The following is a 5,982-nucleotide window of genomic DNA, read 5'->3' as shown; positions in this document are numbered from 1 at the left end:
TCTCTCTCTCTCTCTCTCCTTAATTCGAATTTATTTAAATAAATATCATCTTTATTTCACTAAATAATTCTACCTCTAACAAGCTGTAGATAAAATAGTCTAACATATTAATATTACCGTTATTTTCCGGTCTTTATCCGTTCAGTCAGATTTTGTGATGCAAACAGCCGTTGTCCATGCTGGCAAATAATAATGGACATTCAACGTGAATTATATAAATAATTTTAAAAGCACGGCCATTTAAAACCCGAGGGTCTACCATGTGCATAGTAAAGCGATCACTGCAGACAATCCTTTTGGGTGGGAATTAATGTAAACACAGATATCGGATACCAGTCGTGTCTAAAGTGAATGTAAACAGAAGTGCCAAAAAATCGGATATGGACAAAAGATAGGATCTGTGCATTAAGACTTGCAGTGTAAACGCAGTCAAAGCTCATCACAAGTAGCTTCGCCACAAGCAGAAGTATATACTAATATATAGAAGATGCAAACACAAAACACCATCATGGTAACACACACGATACTTAAATAATGCAATGAACTTTCATTAAACAACAGAATATGTAACATAAAGCCCAAATGTACATAACTGATAACAAAAACTATTAAAAAACTTGATTATTTAAACAAAATACTTTCAAATGTGGAGTGTCGCACAGGGAATTCTGGGAATATCAGTTTACAGTTTTTGACTGTAAATTATACATTGATTTGTAAATTTTTTACTTCTAAAAACTGTACAATTAACAGTATTTTACTGTAAAATTACATGAAATGTCTGGTTAGATATTTTACGTTTTTTCCCTGTGTACGGGAACTTACTGTTAACCTATTTACAGTTTTTTTTCCGTAGGGTCTTTACAAAATTTTACACTTATTTTTTTAAAGTGCAATTATGCATTCAATCCAGTGAAGATATTCCAGCCACAAGGGATTTTACTTAGTCCATGGTGCTTGCCAGAAAGTCACACATGTAATTAGATTTTTGTATGACTACTTAAAAGAATGCTTTTTGATAACAGAACAAGCTCGAAACATTACAAGGTCCATAGTTATTATCCAAAGCTGTTGGCCTACAGCATTTATAAAAGTGTCTTTTACTCTAGAGTACTCTAACTAAAAATAACCGGTTTCAGATGAGAAAGAAAGTATCTGCCAAAAGCACAGGTGGCCGTAATGCCCAGCAGGCAATTGGACAACCAAGCGCAAACCGAGCATTATCGAAGCAAGTCCACTTTCTCCAATAAGATTTCTTATCTTGGAGATTCAGTGGAGATATTTCCATTCTCAAGATTAATTATCTTTGAAGAAGAAGAAAAAAAAGTTCAGACTGAAACTGATGTTTCTTGGCTTTGCAGAGTTTTTTTTTTTTTTAAGTGTCTACATTTTTTTGGTCAATTTCGAGCTAGCATCTCCATTCACTTTTATGATATGGAAAAGACTGGCCAGGAGTGTCTTCGAAATTTCACCTTTTGTGTTCCACAGAGGAACGGAAGGTGGTTGACTATTTTTAATGTCCCATTAACATGCCATTAACATGCCACAAGCTTTAAGAAAATGTGTAATTGATCAAATCTGGCACGGTAATCTAAATTGCTTCCAAATTCTGGCAAGCGGTTTTTTTTTTTTCAGAGATTGTAATGACCAACGATTCAAATTAAGTAGTGGAATTTGGGATTCTTTTCTCAGTCCAAAAAGTATTTCATGTGATACTAGCGTCCAGAAATACTAGCGTCCAGACTCCATTCTGAGTGTATTTGGCTGATTATAATAGCATTAATTGAATATAACAGCATTACTTAAACTTCAAAGTGCTGCTGATCTCCATGGCAACCAAATGGAACAGGAGAGGTGGTGATTCTGAACGTCAGCTGTGGAGAACATCACATTGTAAGAAGAAAAAGAGGCTAGAATATGAATGAAAGAATGAGCTATTGCACACAGCTACGCTTTGGCATCAACATATCTGTTAACTAGACTCCATGCTGAGTCCACACCGAATCTGGGGCCATCAGGGGTGATGAATGTAGTGTTTATTAGGGCTGTCGATTGTTTGAAAATTTGAATCAAAATGGATTAAAATTACTAAATGATGTACCTTTTCATTAAAATGAAATTCAATAAATACTAAAATAAAATAAATAATAAAACATTAAATTACATGAATTATATAAAATAATTAAGAAAAAACGCCTTCTCATCTCATCATTTCACATATAGGTGAGAATGCAAGTTTAATTTTATGTAATTCTTTATAATTAACTTACTAAATAATTAATTATTATTAAATATTACAAGGAAAAATAAATTAAATGTATTAAATTAAAATAAAAAATAGATATTATTTCTAATAAAAATACATTTAATTGAATTAAGGTAATTACTTTTGATTTATTTACTTAACTATGATTAATTAACTAATAAATAAAAAATAGTAAATTAAGTTCAAATTAAATTAAAAGACGACATGAAGGTAAAGGCGTGATAATTGATTTTTATTATTTATTAAATATAAAATAAAATCGAAAACTATTAAATGTATTAAATAAAAAAAGTATAAATTAAATACATTTTAAAATAGATGAATATAATTGAATTTAAATTAAATTAATAATGTATGAGTTATTTTTATTTAATTAATTCATTTTAATTAATTAAATAAAACAACTATACTGAAATAAATAAAAATAAATTTAATTTAAATTAAATTAAACGACATGAAGGTGGAAGTCATGATTAATTAGATTCATTTTATGTAATTATCTAAATAACTGAGTAGCAATTTAAGCATATTAAAAAATGTAAAACAATTACATTAAATAATTTCATAAAAATGATAAAGAACTTAACTAAATTACCATGTGAACTTGGCAGTCCTAGTTATTATATACCAAAAGTGGGTTTCAAAACATAAGAGTTTGAAATATGTTTCCCAAGAACATCACCTACATTCACAGAAAATAACTTGTTAGTGTCTCAATGGTTTGCAATTGACAGTGATGACATTAAATCATTGAAAGCAACCCACAATCTCATGTGTCTCACTACATTGGTAATTGGGTCTCCTGAGGTATGAAAGAACAACATCTGACCCAGACCAAACTCATGTCCTTTTGCGTTCTTCACTCTAAACAGAGCTGCAGACGTTCAGACAAGATTCAGCCATGCGTCAGAGATAAATAAGTGGTCTGAGAGAGAAATCCACTTGCGTTTGCTCTAAGTGGATCTAATGAGGTGTGTGCCTTGAAATGCTCTGCCACTGCACTGGCCCAATGACGCGGTGCATAGAAAAAAAGCAAAACGAGACAATAACAAGCATGCAAAGCTATATTTTTCAATGCTGTAAATAATGTACAATGCTGTGCAAAAGCATCTCGAATAAAGTAGTTGTAAATTAAAAACTAAAAATCTAAAGATAAATTGTAAATTAATCCTTGCAACTCGAAACTTGTGATTGTGTTCAGATTTGTAGTCAGTCTATAAAGGCACGTCATTTGCTTTGAAGTTATGTGAAATAAAACTCAATCCTATTTCCGATTTTAGTTACAGCAAGCTGTAGGCTACTGCTACTCTTTAATCAAAATCTGATCACTTGAATCATGAAACTAGCGCAGCAAACACAGAGATGCCGAGGAAGATGTTTGCAGCTGTTTTTATTTTCAAAACCCAGCTCCCCATACACAAAATAATGAGGTTTTCGGGTCTGATGGCTTGAATTTTTGCACATTGAGAAAAAACTGGAGAGGTGGCAGTTTTGTCAGGTATTTCTTTCCTAAACAAAATAGCAATCAATCAATCAAACAATGAAACAGTTTTTTTCTGGTCCTCAAATCCACTATGAATAATATTGTTTTTGTGTCACGGAATGTAGTTTTAAGAGCTTTTTGGGTGAGAAGGTACTTGTTTAGACTTCAAATATGCAGTTTGTTAATAAAGATAACGTCTCAGGGCGTCAGCGGCTGTTCAGCGCTCATGAACCCGCCGAGAGCAGCCTCACCTTGGCCAGATCTTCTGGAATTTGCAGCTGGCTCTGATGTCTCTATAGCGGTTAAACATGAGAAACGGTGTGTTCGTGATGGTGATTTTAGTTACATTATTCCGCCATTAGATGGCGACAAGAGACTGTTTTATGAGTGAGTCAGCAGTAAAGACTTTTATATTGAAAGAGACGGTTGTAAACAAAAGGAAGTTATTTTTACTTTCTACAACAGCTTGTAAGACGCAGTTAAATGCAGTGAGCAGCACTGTCATCAGGAATGACCCTTAACAGATAGTACGACAAAGATATTGCTTTCCTCAGCGGTCATTCAAACTAATGTTTTATTGTGAATATGAGATTGAACTGAAGAATGAATGCTGTATCAGATGCAGGTAATCACCCAGATAGCACACACGTCTGCAAAGATCGCTTCAGCTGGAAAGCATCTGCTGTGTACAAACATCTGATAGACGTCTTTAAAGGGATAGTTCACCCAAAAATGAAAATTATGTCATTAATTACTCACCCTCATGTTGTTTCAAACCCGTAAGACCTTCATTCATCTTCGGAACACAAATTCAGATATGTTTGATGAAATCTGAGAGCTTTCTGTCCCTCCTTAGACAGCAAGGGTCCTACCACGTTCAAGGCCCAGAAAGGTACCAAGAACATCGACAAAATAGTTCATGTGACATCAGTGGTTCAACCGTAATTTTTATGAAGCTATGATAATACTTTTGGTGCGCAAAGAAAACAAAAATAACAACTTTATTGAACAATTATTCTCTCCCGAGTTACCATCTACTGCCATTATCGAGAGTAACTCAACACAAGTGTGTGCATTCCTCTGCTTGTAAACAAGGCACAGCACATGCATGTTCTACGTCAGCAGCATCATGCGCATGTATCGTGTTACTCTCAATAATGGCGGTAGATGGTAACTCGTGGGAGAATTATTGTTAAATAAAGTCATTATTTTTGTTTTCTTTGCGCACCAAAAGTATTATCATAGCTTTGTGAAATTATGGCTGAACCACTGATTTCACATGCACTATTTTAACGATGTTCTTATTATGTTTCTGTGCCTTGACCATGGTAGGACCCTTGCTGTCTATTAGAGATGGTATGAAAATGTCTTATCACGATTATAGTGACCTAAATTAGCACAGTTTTGTTAAAATGTGCTGGAAATGTTCAAAAAGTACTGACACATAAATTGTGTTTTGTATTTAAAATCAACAAACAATATATAAAATTACTTTTTGTTTGCATAAACACTAAAACAATAACATTACAAATGATGTCCGGATTTTAAATGACAACATGACTGACAACAGTTTATCTAATAGCATGTACGAAATGTTCAATTAAAGCTTTGAAAAAGTTTCATAAAATGGTAAACCTCACATTTCAGCCTTTAAATAAAGAAAAGGGTTAAGTAAAAATGATAAATTATTAATAAAGGATCATATGTATTTTATCTGCTCCATAAGTTATTCTAGATACCTTATCCAAATTGTTTAAATGTGTAGAATCCACATCAGCTTGTTTTTCATCAACCAGTCTAAATGGGCATGCAAATTCGGTCTGTTTTTTGGCCAGACAAAAACTGCACACTGGCCAAATATAAATGTAACTCTCTGTAAATCCACTATTTGACACTAGGTGGTGCGAATGGAACAGCTGAATTAGAGCCGTTTCCCGTAACCTCCATGGACTGCGATTAAGAACACTATTTTATTAGGTATTAAATGGAGTGAAGATGAAAACAAAATGCCATAGAATATTTTCAGAAGACAGTCAGAACCTTTAGAGTAACATTCATATAATTAATTCATTCGTATAATCATTTGTATAATTCCCTTAGCACTCTTTTAAAACCTCCCAGCTTTCCACCATGATTTCACACAAGATGAAACTACTCTGTGTGCTGTGCACATGTGAGACTGTTACTTAAAACTGTGCTTTATGTTGGACAGTATTTATTTATTCTGAGTAGT

The sequence above is a fragment of the Sinocyclocheilus grahami genome, unplaced genomic scaffold (genome assembly GCF_001515645.1).
Source record: "Sinocyclocheilus grahami isolate Dianchi unplaced genomic scaffold, SAMN03320097.WGS_v1.1 scaffold822.1, whole genome shotgun sequence".
NCBI lineage: Eukaryota > Metazoa > Chordata > Actinopteri > Cypriniformes > Cyprinidae > Sinocyclocheilus > Sinocyclocheilus grahami.
The sequence above is the reverse complement of the archived record's forward strand: the minus strand, read 5'-3'. Positions refer to the sequence as shown.